The following is a 16,998-nucleotide window of genomic DNA, read 5'->3' as shown; positions in this document are numbered from 1 at the left end:
AAGACTGCTGTGGTGCTGGTGGTGCCGAAGCTGATGACGGTGCTGGAGATGCTGCTCGGGGACAAGCTGCCCTCATATGTCCCGGCTGACCACATCCGTAGCACCTGCCCTCTCTCTGCTCGCACTGCCGAGGCCAGTGTGGTCCCCCGCAGATCACACACTGTGGCGTCCTCTGAGTCTGCCCCTGCTGACGGAATCCCCTGGAACGCTGACGCCCCGAAGACCCACGACCCTGAGAACGTGATCGTGGAGGCCTTGGCGGACGTCTGCTGCTCGATTGCCCTCCGTGATCTGGAAAGGGGCGCTTCCTGTCTTGACTCTGCCCCACAATCTGAGTCCTCTCCTGCAGCGACACCTCACCTCTCTCCACCCATAGGGTCTGCTCTATGGACGCATCCAGGGTCCTCGACCTCTGCGCCCGCACTAACCTGAAGATGTCCGATCTCAGCCCCTGCTCGAACATGTATACCCTGTGCGCCTCATCTCTGGCCGCAAATGGTACACAGTTCAGGAGTCGAGTAAACTCCCGAACGTACTCCTGCACTGGGCGATCTCCCTGCTGAAGTCTCCTCAAATCCTCCTCGAGCTTCTGCTTCACACTGTTGGGAAAGAACATCCCAAATAGCATTCCACAGAACTCATCCCATCTCAGTTGCGCCGCCACCAGTCCCTGGTCTCGCCTCGCTCTCCGCCACCAATCACGTGCATCACCTGACAAACAGTGTACTCCCAGTGGTACCTGCTCCCCCTCCGGAATGAACAGATCCTCAAATAGCTTCTCCATCGCACTGACCCATCCCTCAACAACCCACGCCTCAGTGCATCTGCCATAAAAATCGATGGATCAAATCGGCGAAAACGAGCCAACCTCTCCGTCCACCGCTCCTGCTCGGCCTCAGTCAACTGTACTGGCCCCCCAGCCGACGCAACTGGCGCTACTGGAACTGCTGCTGTCGGAGGGACTGCTGCAGCTGGTACGGTCACTGGTGTAGTCGGTGGTGAAACAGTCTGCTCTGGTACACTCGGTGCTGAACTCGGTGACTGAGATATCTTCTCACACAACCTCTGCAACAACTCCCCCTGCTGCCTCGTCACCTCGGTCAGGGCAGCTAACTGTGCACTCAGATCAGGGGGTGCGCTAGCCTCAGGTCGCGCACTCGGCTACACAACAGGGGGTGCACTCGCCTCCGGTCTGTCACCCTGCTCCTGCAGAGTACTCTGCTCCATCTGCTCAGATCTCTCAGAAGGTCGAGCATGATCCCGCGCCAACTGGGCCCGCTCCCGCAACGACGGTCGACCTCGACGACGATACATAGCTGAAAGGAATAAATCGGGGTCAAATACAACACAACACTCTCGACACAATCAACGAAAGTCTGGAAGGCGGTCCCTGTTTTCCTCCAAAATTATGTCGTCTGCAGCCAACATAATTCCTCAGGCCAAAACAGGAACTCCTTCGGTCACTCCCCCACTCTAGGAGGAGTTAGAACAGCTAATCATTGACTTTCGCAATAAATTACGCCTCTCGCGTCTTGCTTTCCTAAGGTTTGCCGAACTTAGGTTTCCTAGGTCCCAACAACCTATAGCAAAGCTCTGATACCAACTTAATTTGTCACGCCCCGGATGTCTCGTTCTCCGGGCACGCCGACAAATCCGCCGTATACAAGGAATTTCCCCTGTATACGAAGCGTCAAAGTACCAGTAGAAATACAATACTACAAACAGTAGCATAGAGCTGCCCAAAAAAATAAGCTAAATATCTGAGTTTCATATACATAGCTAGAATCCAAAATACAAAGCTACTCGCACTGGCGAGTTAAACAACTATGTACATAAACTCCAAAACAAAACTACCTGCAGTAGGGGAAAGCCTCTAGCTCTGACTGTCGGGTAGGGCTCTAGCTCGCAACGCCCTTGCCTCGATCCTGATCGGCAGAAGATGCAGCAGCCGGCACCTGTGGCTCTGCAAAACATAAGTAACAACTGGGCGTGAGAACTACTGTAAAAACAAGTAGTCCTCAGTGGGTACCGCCCAAAACAACATCGGTCACCCACTAAGTCTACAGAAGGGAGCAAGGATAGAAGGAAAGCAGGAAGCATACTCTACCGCTATCATCCACTACACTATCATGCTCTACACTAACCAACTGTAGGAAATGTCAAATCTGACCCAATCCAATCGGGACTGTAAGCATACCCGTCCCCGGGACTGTGAATACACCCGTCCCTGCCCCGTTGCGACTATCGGGCTCTATCCACTCTAACTGGTCCGTGGAGAGCAAGTCCAACTGGCATGAGCGACACCAACGCAAAAGCACAAGCCTGACTCCGGAGTGGCACTCGTGGGCGCTACCCAACCGAGTATGCAGCGTATCTCTGTCGAGCTCAATCAGGCTCCAACTAGCCAAAGTCAAGTAATCGACTCAAACTGGTCTAACAACCAACAGGTAACGTGCCCTCGGCACAATCTGACGCCAAAAAGGCGATACGGGTCCACCGTCAACTCTGACGGCACCCAACAGTCCGAAACGACCTGAACGACCCTGTAAAAATCCACTCGGCGAACCAGCACGAGTGTAAATACATTCTAAACTACCTGGAGTACTCGTCTCGAAGAAACTGCGACAGTACAATTTTCTAACGGCTCCTAGAGCTAAATCAGGTAGTTAAAACTGGTGACAGGTCCAAATCGCAGGTTTTCTCCTAATTCAGTTTCCAAGTCCAACATATATAATCTACTTAATTTATTACCACATACTCCAAATTCAGATTTGCATTCTATCATATAATCCATGAATTCGAGCTAGAATAAATTATCAAACTCAAGATCTATACATGTTGACGATTATGAACTTAGGAGATAAAACCGATGTAACCCACCTCAAGTGCAATTTCCTGGCAGCGAACTCAGCCTCGGCCACCCGCGATGCTGCTGGATTCCTCAGGGACCACCTAGACCGGTCGCCGAGCTAAAACGACCAAAACATCACAAATCAGCCTAAGTTCACAGCAGCTGAAAGAGACCAAGTTTCGACCAAGCTAACCTCGTCCAAAAATTGCAAGTGAGGGCTCCGTGGAATCCTCTCGCAGTCTAGAATCCAATGAACCAAGTTTCGTCGCGATCCGACGCTCCTACGCGGAGAACGAGCCGAAATACTAACAGTCGACGGTAGATTCTGCGAAAACAGCACTTAAGCTCAAATCAACGATACCCGAAGTACTCGGAGCAATTGCGACCAAATGCTCACCTCAACAGCGACAATCCTCGGCGCGATGTCCAGGACGGCGAAGACGCACCCTCGCCCGGCCTCTTCGCAATGCCCCGGCAACAAACGCTCGCTCGAACGGCTCGCGGCGCGACGTCGGCGAATCCCCGGCTCAACCGTGCTCCCAACCGGCCTAGAGTGAGAGAGAGAGAAAGGAGATGGTGAAAACTCTCTCTCTCTCAGCTCAATCCACAGATAAATAGAGAGAGGGAAAGACGGTGACATGAACGAGGTGGAATTTTACTGATTTAGCCCTCCACCAACTCCCTTGTACCGGTACACGGGCTCCTGTACCGGTACAAGAGCCAACCCGAGAGCAGCTAAATCTGTGCGCGTAGCTTGTACCGGTACAGAAAACCCTTGTACCGGTACAGCAAGCATTCCCCGCGCTGGTTGTACCGGTACAGCATACACTTGTACCGGTACAGCAAGCAGGAAAATCTGCTGTTTCGCAGATTCCTTCGCTGAATGCTGCCCTCGCGTCGCACGGAGTCCGTTTTGCGTCTATTTGACGCCAACGCGACTCGGACTTGTCCCGACACTCTCCAGAGCTGTCGACAAGCCCCCACAGCCAAACACCAGGAATCTCACACTTATAAAAGCAGTGGGGTAATAAGCACATAAATATGTCTCCCAGTGGGAGCAATCGGCCGACGAGGGTAAGTTGTATGCACTGGTAAACAAAAGGAGTATGATAAATGAATAACTGTAGATGAGGAGTAATTAACTATAGTAGCAAGAAAGATAGATAGATAAATATCATGAAGTGAAATACAATGTAATGCCGCTACTATAAACATGAATTAAAAATACTAATATGATGAATAAAACCAACGACAGTAGCAAGATAGTAAATGATTAAATGTCCTGAACAAGCAACCCTAAAGATACTGCTACTGTAAACGAAAGTCATATATAAATGAAAGAACAACACAAACTACAGTAGTAAGATAGTACATATAGAATATCATGAATCACTATACAAATGATGCCGCTATTGTAAACCAAACAGCCTACTAGAATGACATGCTCAACTCAAATAAAGATACTACGCATCAATTCAACATATGAATAGTCCGAAGTATACCTAATCACCATGGTCTATCATCAAGATCCGGCCTAAGCTCGTCCACTTGGTCACGAAGACCAAAAATCATGTAACACTCTGAAGGGACACAACCACTAGTACCCAAAGTTACTAACTCTGTCTAAATGACGTATACATCAAATCTAGTAGTGAAGCACTCAGGGTGGCAAACCCTGTCTAAGAAACAACACCTCCCACTCGGTTGGCAATTGAAGAACCTAGGGTTATGAACCCTAACTAAGATCTACAGTACCATCACAAGCTATAGTCATATACGTATATTCAAAGCTTCAACAATTTAGACTCAACAGTTAAATCCCTGCCTGTAGGTGACAAGTGGAACAAAGAGGAAATCTCAAGTCAACTAGTATGCTACACGACGCGAGTATCAAAGGACATGATGCTAAACACAAGAAAAAAGATACGTAGCATGCTGAGGTCTCAACCACGAACACGATAAGTCTAAACGGTCAATCTCATAAAGGAAGTATCGACTTTTGAGGTCCAATCTTACATAGAAGAACAGCCGACCGATGAGGTCCAAACCCAGCAAATGAGTATTGCCGACCTAACAGATCAAGTCATATATAGATTCGACCTATATAGTCAAATCTCAGCAACGAGTAACCTCCGACCTACTAGATCTTATTATAATTAGATACACTGGATAGAACCTTTCTCTACATGTCACTAGTACTATAGAGACGGAAAAACAGTCATGGTAACTCATACAAGCAATACAAAGAATAGATAGATCACGTAGCTGACACGTAGAGTAACGCAAGTAATAGTAGAATGTTAAGATAAGTTGTACTACCCATGAGTGTAGCAGAGCAATAGAAATTCACAGCAAAACTGAGTAATATACAACTTTACTGATTTCGAAATGGGGCATCCACCTCACCAAGTACCCGAGTCCCACTCAACCGATGGTTCTAGAAGTCACCTGCACCTAGGAAAAGCCAACAAAGATTATAATCAGTACCCTGTCACGCTCTGGGGTTCTTTTTGAAAATCCATTTTAAGAAAACTAGTGAAAAAATGTGAAATTTTTTTGCTAAACACCTTTAAAGACACCCTTGGGAACACGCACAGACCCGCCACATAGACGAAAGGTCTCCTAAACAAACGAACAAAATCTCTCTTGTATATGCACAGCGTAGCACCTGAATACAAATACCAACCACACAACAACAATACAGAACAATGAGAAACGGGAGATACAAGAGTAGAATAACTAAAGAACTAACATAAAGGTAACTACAGGATATACATCGTCCACAAATAGAAATCAACTATCCAAATTACATAAATCCACAATCATCAATCATCACGAAAAACAGTAGGAAAAGAGTTAGACTAAATATGTAGGTAAAAAATGTATAACTAATCCAACAAAATCGACCAATATTTGGACTAGAAATAAACTAAACCAAATACAGGAACATCAAGAATCGTCCATAGTCAATGCTCGGGATACCAGTATCTAAACCGTCCTGTTGCATTGTCCTGACCCTCACCGCCCGTGCCACCTGAGAAGAGAGGGGGTGAGAAACCAACCTGAGATTTTTTAGTGGGTACCGCAAGCCGACGAAAGCAAACTGTACTCACCTGCAAACAAGAGATATGATAATCGACGGTAAAAACAAAAATACTAACTACAGCAACAATAGAAACAGGAAAGGAATATCATATGCATATATAACCACTACTACAGGATAAAGATGAATAAAAATGTGCAAGTATAATGAAAAGATATACATGTACAATAGCAATAAAAATTAGGATGGAATAACAGCAATAATCGAAGGTGTAAACAACCACTACTGACATGTAAATAGAAAATAGAAATGCGTCAACCGGATGAATAGTCCAAACATACCCAATCATCCACCATATTGGTCTATAGACCTCAAGCTATATCTCACACATGTTTTATTAAGTATATGACCTGAGAAATAATCTGTGTTAGGTCACAAGTCGAAAGTACAACCACTTCTCTGAAAAAGAAACCTTCTTACGGTGGATCAGACCGCTCGTGTACGTGAAATGCTCATGAGCTGAAGCGATCGATGCAACATGCTTAATAGTCAACATCTGCAAATAGCCGAAAATACAACAATGTCCGACCAATCAGGTCTTCTATTTTCGAAGGAATGTCATCATGTCATTGACCTACCAAGTTTAACCAGGAACGTGTAGCACACTTGTTAACATCCTCATAACCCCGTCGTGCATCTGGATCTTCACCGTGCCGACTTCCAAAACTTTGTACACTATCCTATTCCCTATAAGACATTTTCCACCTTTGATCAACTTGCAGGTGGTAATAGACTCCTTCTCTAAACAAACATGAAAGGAACATGCCGAGTCGAGTAGCCACGCATCATCCAAAATTTTAGCACCATCAGTCGCTACATATAGCACATCAAAATCGAACATCTCCAACTCTACTGCATGCATTGTCGCTGATGTCTCTTCGTCTTGGTCCACAATAGTATTTTTTTCTATTGCTTCAACTCCATATTATTCTCAAATTTCGACATTTGCACTAAATGTGCCCTTTCCTATGATAGTATAAGCACTTTACCTCGAATAATGGCTTCTTCTGTCTATCTGCGGTTATAAATAGTTTTGTCTTTTTCTTTGCTTTTACTACCAGAGCTATATCGCGGCTCTGCATGTCGGACTGCTGAGTCATCTTTTGCAATTCATTTGAGAGAACCACTACTGTGACCGCCTCCATGCTTATGGTCTCCTTACTATAAAATAACGCGGTCAATGGATGCTTATATGTCACTGGTAGCGAATATAGTAAAATCAGCGCCTTATCTTCGTCATCCAGATTGACTCCAATACTAGTCAACTAGGCCACCGCCTTGTTGAACTCATTTAGATGCTCATGTAGGCTCGCTGTTTCCTGGATACACAACGTGAACAATCGCTGCTTCAGATACAATTTATTTGTCAGGGACTTGGTCATATGCAGATCTTCCAATTTCGTCCACAACTTCTTTGTCGACTTATTGGTTACATTGTAAAGAACATCATATGCAAATAATAGATGAAGCATACTCAATACCTTCTGCTCTATCTTCTCCTATGTTGAATCTATGACCTTCGCCCGCTTCACCTCTTTCCCGTTCAATTATCGTCTAACTCTTTTGTACGACGATTGTGTAACGACTCGGCTAACTAGCAATAATAACTCATTGGGCTTAAACCACCTGCCGAAAATGTTTAAACCTAATTATTATTACTAATATTTAGTGTCTCTTATATAACCAATCACAACCCCATTCCCATCTGATGTGGGACTATTGAAGTGTCAAAAACTCCCCCAATTTAGGCATTAACGTCCTCGTCAGCCTAATCACATGCACACAACCAAAGGTCACCAAGCAATGTGAGACTTGTCTCGCTAGCCTTGTCATTCTGACTTTAGCATAGCCTATCATTCCGAGACCCTGGCTTAGCCTATCATTCCGACCCTAACTCTGTTGCATCTTATATTTCTGGCTGGTAATTGGCTCTAATATCAAATGTAACGATCCGACTCTTTAGCAATAATAACTCGTTGGGCCCAAACCACCAGCCCGAAATACTTATGCCCAAATTTTATTACTACTGTTCATGGTCTCTTATATACCCAATCACATTCCTATCAGATGTGTGTACTATTGGGGTGTCACAGATTGCTCGTACTTTAATCTGCCATAAGTCGAGATTGTTCTTGCTATCAAACTTTATCGCTATCCCCTTCGATCTCTTACGAGAATCGGTAACCTTAAGCTCTATATCAATTATTAGGAATCTAGTACTCACTTTGATACCAAATTTTGAGAATTCGCAATCCGCTCCTATACAAACTACTGTTGATTCAGTACCAGTTGTTGGGATACTGCAACAAAAGTGTCAAATTAGAATTTTGCCATAAATCTACCTTCTCAACAAAAAGACTATTACTAGCACAACACAAAGGAGAGAAAGACCAAACAAAAAATATATAGGTAAAATAATATTCATTAAATAAGAGAAGAATTACACTTGGCTCCTCTTCTATATAGAGTAGCTTCAACCCAAGCCTCTTCTATAAAAAATTAGAAGACTACTCTCTTTGAACCCATCCGTGCACTAAGTGAATGCAACAATGGCCATGACTCTCTCTATCTGCAACTTGGTACGGACACCTAGGCTCTCTTTAAGCTTCACCACTTGAGCTGAACTTGACCTTAGGCTTGGCTGTACTGTTGGAATTCTGGTACTCACCTTGGTACTAGATTTTGAGAATCTGTAATCCACTTCGTTGACAACTGGTGTTGATCTGATGCCAGTTGTTGGGATTTTGCAATAAAAGTGTCAAATCGACTTTTTACCATAACCCCTTCTCCTTAGCAAATGACTGGCACAACCACAAAAAAGAGAAAAAAATCAAACAAAAAATGTGGATGAAATAAGATTTATTAAATAAGAGAAGATTACATCTGACTCCTCTTCTATACAAAATAGTTTCAACTCAAGCCCTCTTTTTGAATCTTTCTCACCCTTCTCTCATTTTTCTATAATTTCAGAAGACAAATCTCCATGTGCACTTATGCACGATGTGCACCAAACCAAGCCTAGCTTCTCCCTGGTATAGTCACCACCAATAAAGAGCTTTGGGCTTATACAACACCTAGGCTATATAATAATTTGACTACATGGCCCTATATACAAGGATCGACCCAAGATGTACCCAAATCATAGTCCAATTATATTTATACTCTAATTAATATTTAAATCTTAATAAATTTATCTCTAGCAGATTTTAATATTAATCTTGATCCAATTAGGATTTAACTATAGATCTGACCAGATCTTAACAATCACCACCTTAGTTTGATTTGTAGTTTTCAACTGCTACGTCAAACTTACCATGCAAGCTCCACCTTGAGCTTGTCTCCTCCGCTCGATGTCACTGTATTCGCCACTCCATCTCGAGCGACAGAATCTCCACGAACTTTTGAAACCCAAACTGATTTTACTCCCATTATGACTGTACTCCCGTTCAGAATATAAAAATTCCTGTGCTTGTAGGCCTCGCACACGACCCAATCTCATTTTCGTACCGCCATATCTCCACCTGAAGCTGAAAAATCACAACATTTCAAATCCAACACGCTAGCGAAATCAAATTCTACTTCAAACTAGGAATGTGCCGCACACTTGTCAGCATCTTCACGACTCCATCGTGTATCCAGATCATTACTGTGCCGACTTCCACAACTTTGCACGTCGTCCCGTTCCTCGTCAGAGCCTTTCCACCCGAATCGTCTTAGAGGTGGCAAGAAACTCCTTCCTTGGGCAGACTTGAAGGGAACACGCTGAATCAAGCACCCACGCATCATCCAAAATTTTAGCACCTCCGGTCGCTGCATAGAGCACATCGAAATTGATCATCTTCGATTCTGTCGCCTGCGCCATCGCTAATGTCTCCTCATCCTCGTCATGGTAGTTTTCTCCTTCTATCGCTTCAACTTCTTCAGATCATTCTAAAGATTCTGACAGTTACACTTTATGTGCCCTTTCCTATTACAGTAGAAGAACTACACCCAGATAACGGCTTCTTTTGTCTTTTTGCGGTCACTGATATTTTCGCATCATTCTTCGCTTTTACAACCAGAGCAATATCATGGCTATGCATGCTAGACTCCTGAGTCATCTTTCGTATCTCATTAGAGAAAAGCGCCGCCGTGACCGCCAACACATTTATGGTCTCCTTGCCATATAGCAATTTGGTCACTAAATACTCATATACCGTCAGTAGCGAAGATAGTAAAATTAGCGCCTTGTCCTCACCATCAAAATTGACTCCAATGCTAGTCGACTAAGCCACCACTTTATTGAACTTGTTTAGATATTCGTGTTGGCTCGCCGTTTTCTGCATCCATAGCTTGAATAGTGGCCGCTTCAAATATAGCCTATTTGTTAGGATTTGGTCGTGTACAGATCTTGCAACTTCTTCCACAACTTCGTCGGTGTCAACTTGCTGGCTACGTAGGAGAGAACCTCATCTGTTAACGATAGATAAAGCGTACCACTACAACAAAAATGGTCTATAACGACACTTTTAAATGTCGGTATATGTCAAAAAAAGTGTTGCTGGCTAAATTACCGACACTTTTAAAAAGTGTTGCTATATGTGGGGTCGCTAGGTATACAGTGAGAGTTAAAGAGTGTCGCTATAATCTAAAAAGAGTGCTGCTAATTTACAAACACTTATTTAAGCATTTAGCAACCGCCGAAACTCTACCTCGTTGGCTGCGGTGGCGGAAGAGGACGAGAGGAAGGGATCTTCGTCTAGGATTTCAGTGGATTGAGTGAGGAAAGAATGGGAGATGGTAATCGATTTTTCTTTTCTTTTTTTTTTCTTTTCTGTTTGTAATCGGGCCAAATCGGCTCGGTGGGGTGGGTTGAGTAGGGTAACCGTTTATTTTTGTTGGATTGAGCTTTATATTTAGACATTAGTAGATTTTTTTTTAAAGTTTTGGTATAAATGGGACACTTACACAAAAATGTTCCAAACATGTGTCTCTATAACCTAATTCTGTTGTAGTGACTTAATACTTTTCACCCCATCTTCTTCTATATTGCATCCATGAGCTCCGCTGGCTTTGCCTCCAACTCTTATTGTATGAGAATTGCTTGTACTTTAATCTGCCACAATTTAAAATTGTTCTTACCGTCGAACTTCTCAATTTTGAATTTTGTGGCCACCTCAGTTGATCTTTCCTGAGAATCGATAAACTTAAGTTCTAATACTAATTGTTGGGAATCTGGTACTCAGCCTGGTACTAGATTTTGAGAATCTATAACCCGCTTTGATACCGACTGTTGTTGATTGGTACCAACAGAAGCGTCAAATTGAATTTTTCGATAAACTTGTCTCCTCGGCAAACAGCTGGTACAACCACAAATGAGAAAAATTAAAGAAAAAAAAATATACGAATAAAATAAGATTCATTAAACAAAAGAAGATTACACCTGAGTCCTTTCTACACTAAGTAGCTTCAACTCGAGCCCTCTTTTTGAATCTCTCCCACACTTCTCTCGTCTTTTATAATTCTAGAAGACAAATTTCCGTATGCATCCATGCACTAGGTGCACAAAACTAGGCCTAGTTTCTCCCTGGTACGATCACGCCAAAAAAGAGCTTCGGGCTTAGCCGTACACTACGTAGGCTATACAATAATTAGCATACACGGCCCTATATATACGGCTCTATGGAAGATGTATTCAAATCCTAGTACAATTATATTTATATTGTACTTAATATTTAAATCTTAATTAATTTATTCCAACAAATTTAAATATTAATCATAATTCAATTAGGATTCAACTGCAAAATTTAACCAAATCGTAACACATACTTCCTGATTAATTAATCATCCTATGCTATATATAATAAAGCCCCTAAAATGTACCCAAATCCAGTATAATTATGATGGATACTCTAATCAATATGTAAATCCATTTTAATTTATATTCAATAGATTTAAATATTTTTCCTAATTCAACTAGAAATCTATTACTAATCTAACCAAATTCCCATAGAAATAAATGCAGAAAAAATAGACCAAGATTTTTCGTGGTTCTGTAATTGCCTACGTTAACGAAAAAAGCGAGAGAGATGTATTCCACTATATATATATGAGGAAATAGAAATACAAGGTTATACCTTATGTCTTCTCTAGATAAAAAAATCAAGAGTCTTATAGTGAATCTTGTTAGATTTTATTGGGTTTTTGGTAATTTAAAACTTATTAAGCCTTTTGAGCAGCCCAATACTTGATGGGCCTTACCTAGGAGCCCATATTAAGGTTTTCATATGTGAGGATCAGTCTCATATTGGAAACTAAAAGTATGTTGTTATTATTTATATACTCTTTCATTCGCAAGCTAGTTGCTTGGGAGAAAATGAGAGTTATGCCCTCGACTAAACACATACGAGCCGAGCCGGGCGGGTGGCGCACGCTGTCCAGGTACTCGGTTTATTTTAATTTTTTTTTTTGGCTTATTCCTAATTCTTGTGGGAGTTCTAATCCGTATCCCGTATAATCTTAGACTTATCTCATGCTATATGGAATTGACGCGTTGAAGAAAGATCTTTGCCTTGGATATATATATTAGAGGAGGTTGCATGAGTTCAACCTTGAACCTAGGCATACCTAAGAACAAAACCCTAACCGCTACCTCTGTTTCTTCTATTTCTCGCTATTGAACTTTTGCACTGATTTTCGCTAAGCTTTCTAGTATTTCGCTGGACTCCTAAAGCTTGTCAAGTTCATCTTGCGCCACCTTGAAGTAATTGTCGGAAAGCCTCGCACGTGGAGGGGCAATTTCACTTCTAGACAGTACTCTACATGCCTCGATCTACAGGAGTTATCCTATCCTTTTCTCTACAGTATTTATTATTTAATTTTTTTTCAAAATTTTTCTAAAATTAAAATTAAGCTTTTGAATTGCTTTTAAAGAATATTTTACTAGAAGATCAGAAAGATTTTCCAACAAATGCAATCTTTCTCTTGCTTCAATGAAATCTCCAAAATATAACCGAAAAAAGCTTTTTGTAAAATCGTAATCGAGAAGACGAAAATAGAGAAGATAGAAATCTTTGACCAAATTCTTTGTGCCGTCGCTTTGAATTAGCGGAAGTGCCTTTTTTTTTTTTTTTTTTTTTTAAACCTTGACCCCAAGGGTGACAGACCCGCCACAAATATAGAGAACTCTTTGTCTACACGGACAGAGTCTTTCATGTATTTGCACGGCGTCACACATCCTAGAAGTTACAACCACATCCATTCACAACATACGATCACAAGTACCTTTATACAATCACATTTATCAGTTGAAAACGTTTCCCACCCGAAAACTTATTTTGAAATACTAGAATCACGAAAACTGTAAAACCTTTTTGAAAACCATTTTCCACACGGAAACCCTTATCTTTTAAAAGCAAGCTACCACGAGGGATAGAAAATTATTTTTACAAATCCACATGAAGTCCACAAAAATAGTTTCATTTAGTATTCTAAGTCATGCCATTGTCAGAGTAAAATCAAATAAAGTTAAATAGAGATAAAATTGAACCACATACTATCTAATTCATTATTGAACCGAGAGGGGTGAGACTAAACCGATAAGTAGCCAAGCTGGAAACTCTAACTCTCGCTATGTATGCACCTCATGCCTCGTCCAGACTCAGTTTGCCAAGATCACCTGAAATGGGGGGAGGGGGGGAGGTGTGGTGAGAAACCAACAAGGGTCTTCCAGTGGGTACCGCAAGCCGACGAGGACGAGTGTGCTCACTGGTAACCAAAAGATAGCTATGAAAAGTAATACAGTAGCAATGTCAAATAGAAAACAAAATAGATGTGCAACTACCGCTACTGTAAATAACATTAATCAATCGAACGATCAGTCCAAAATACCCAATCTAGAATCCGCTGTGTCGGTCTAAGAACCATAGGCAAGTGCCACGCCGCTGTAAATGGCATATGACCCTAGCATAAACTCCTGGGCTCATGGTTCAAAAGTCCGACCACTTTTTTGAAAAAGAACACAGTTGCAGTGGCCATACTGCTAGTGTACACAAAATGAGTACGAGCAGTGGTGATTGATGCAAATATGATCAGTAGCTGTCGGCAATTAGCCAACAATCAACCCCTCAAGGTGTGCCGACCGAATAGGTCCTCAAACAGCCAGAATCAAAATACTGACCAACTAGGTCACAACTGGTATCACATCATGCACAGATATACTCAACAACCGCCCTATCGTAGATTATGATAATCTAATACAAAAACAACTGAGTAGAGCATCATATAATGAAGTCATATGGTGTTAGGCTCAACAATCATAGGTAATGTGAGGAACATAAAGAGAGAGAGAGAGTGGAGGGAACATCACCGAGCGTGCACCACTAAACCGACTTCGGATTGAAAAACCCATCTGTATCACTGTCGCGTCTGCCCTACGATGCGTAGGATAGTTAACTAGACATACAAAGGGTCTGCAGAGTCAGAGTCCGACCCAAACGACTCAAAACACAACACTCACAATCCCCAAAATTTTCCACGAAATCGATTTCCCAAAAATCGTTCTCCGTAACTCGCCCGAAGTCCTGAAAATCACACCGGGACGCCGCCGGGACCGACGAAGTGTCCCAAACTCACCGACTCATGTTACGAGTCATCCGCTGCCTCAAAACACATCACTTTGGATGTCTTGGCAGTAAACACGAAGGTCACATGTCGAAACGATTATCGTCGGATAATCGCTCCAATCCGGGTTCTCGGAAGTGTCAATTTCAATACTGAAACCCTCCGCTACTTACCTGTCGTCTTTGGACATTCGAGATAATGTAGGTGACCAGCCAACAAGGCTCAGTGGCAATATTTAGGGTGTTCCAATAGCGTCGGATAAAATCTGACCCGAAACCGTCTACTGACGAATTTCTTTGAAAAATGCATCGAAACCGATATTTGGTCTCCGCGAAGGATTTCAGACCTTGGACGATCAATCCAGAGGTCATCTACCACATATACACGCTGCCCACAGCAGCTGAGAGGTGACAATTTGTGTAAGAAACCCTACTATTACATGTAATCACAACAATACATGCAATTGGAGGGGTTTTATTGCTCATTGCCGCTAATCAAGTACTTTCGGGGTCAGCCGTGACACGGGCTAACAGGCCTCGATAAGGCAAAGGCTGTGCTTACTGTCCGGAGCACTGCGGGTTGTTGTGGAATGCGCGGGAGCAAGTTGAACTTCAACGAGCGATGCGCACGGGGAGCGACTGGGCCCAACATGCTAATCCGAACCTCACTGATAGCAAATAAGGTGAGTACTATGATCATCTCTGACCAGGGGTCACCGTGCTCACCTTCGAAGGCGCCGAAATTGCCTCGCGTCCCTAGAACAGTGAAAACCACCCTAAAACAGCCCTATCCGAGCCTGCTATGAGCAACCAGGCTCCAGCCTGCACGCACCTCAAGGTCGAGTGCGGAGGAGAAGAGGAGTGCGACTCTCACCTTGGCCAATGCTGGGAAGCAGTGGCGGCGATGTTGGGAAAAGTTCAGCCCGCCCGAGCTAGGGCTCAGCCTGGGAAGGTTTGTCAGCGACGGCGGCGGCCAGGACGACAAAGGGGCAGCAGCGACACGTCTCTTAAGACCGGAAAGAGGCAGCGGAGTTGTAAGGAGGCGCGGCTACCTCTGCCCGCGCAACCCAGGTTGGTAGCAAACGGCAGTAGCGGCGCTTGGGAAGGCTATGGTCGATGGAAAAGGTCGCCAGAGGTCTGGGTTGTCGCCGGTGAAGGGCCCAAAAAGGAAATAGCACCCTGCCTTGCTCTCAAGTAGGGAAAGAGGGAAATGTGGCAGTGGAGAAGGAGAGGGAGAGGTTGGATGATGGTGTGGAGGCGTTTGGCCGGCCAAAACATGGTCGCCGGAAGCCAGGAAGCGCGCGAGACAGGCGGAGGATTGAGGGGAGAAGACTGGGGGCTCAGCTGAGTACAATGCTGCTAGCGTTAGGATTTTGGATCATGAAAACCCTAGGTTGGCATATATACAATGATGCTATTTTGCATGTAAGTCCTCCGATTCCCACTATTTCAAGCTAAGTCTCTCACAGCGTGTGTAAAACGCGCGCACGCACCTCAAAGTACGATTTCACGCAATTCGGTACATAAAATATAGGGGCTTTTGCGTAATTTTTATTTTTGTCCATTTCGACCCTTTCTCGAAGATCATGCAATATCAAGAAATATGTCCGTCGAATTTGTGAATGGACTGCACCAGCGCTTCCGGCATTGCCGAACCATCAAGACCATGATTTTGTTTCGCCTGAACTGATCGTAGATTCGCGACGAAACCCATCCTCTCTTTGGTTCACATAAACCATACATACATACATACATACATACATATATATATAGAGAGAGAGTTGAGCTGATATGCTATCTATAGCATACGGACTCCGTTGCCACTCATTCGTTTTCTATACATGGATCCATCCATACATACGTACGTATCTATATCTTTGTACATGCATCTATACCTCTCTATGTATCTATATATCTATATTTCTATATCTATTTGGGCTTGATTGACTTGTAATAGTATCATGGGGTTTCATACTTGTGTGTTTTTAGTCCTTGGATGTGAGACGTTTTGTGGTTTAGCGTTTTGATGGTAGGTGGTGATCAGTTGGTTTTTGGTGAGAATAGTGTTTAATCTGAGGACTATTTATAATCAAAATGTATACTCTCGATGACTTGATTGCTAGTAGCTCCATAATGATGATACTTTTTAGAGTATATTTATTTTCAGCTGTTCATTTTTGCATCTCTCTCTGTTTGTCTATATATATATATATCTATATAGTATGAGATTTGCTTTCTATGATGCTTCTGGATGCATGTAGGGCTCCGTGCTTCCACTTTGTTTATCGTTGATTCGGACTTTCGATCATCGAAAACGATTGGCTGGCGTCAGAGTTGGTTTAGCGTATTTGATAGTATTCTAGCTCAACATATATTTATGCGTATTTTTCTATATATATATATATATATATATATATATATATATATTGTCACGCCCCGGGGCC

General features: G+C 43.0%; 1 protein-coding gene and 1 long non-coding RNA gene across 2 annotated transcripts in view; one reads left to right on the top strand and one right to left on the bottom strand.

Annotated features, from left to right (window-relative positions):
- LOC109715031 (protein ECERIFERUM 26-like) overlaps positions 1-16,998 on the top strand; it is a 38,132-nt gene that overhangs the window by 9,452 nt on the left and 11,682 nt on the right. The gene's annotated exons all lie outside the window — the stretch shown is intronic.
- LOC109715033 lies at positions 2,848-3,468 on the bottom strand. The gene is made up of 3 exons (XR_002217480.1): positions 3,249-3,468; positions 3,045-3,176; positions 2,848-2,969 (listed from the first exon to the last, which is right to left on the bottom strand). It is a non-coding gene; the product is annotated as an uncharacterized LOC109715033 (long non-coding RNA).

The sequence above is a fragment of the Ananas comosus genome, linkage group 9 (assembly GCF_001540865.1).
Source record: "Ananas comosus cultivar F153 linkage group 9, ASM154086v1, whole genome shotgun sequence".
Lineage (NCBI taxonomy): Eukaryota > Viridiplantae > Streptophyta > Magnoliopsida > Poales > Bromeliaceae > Ananas > Ananas comosus.
This window is presented reverse-complemented; position numbering and strand designations above follow the sequence as displayed.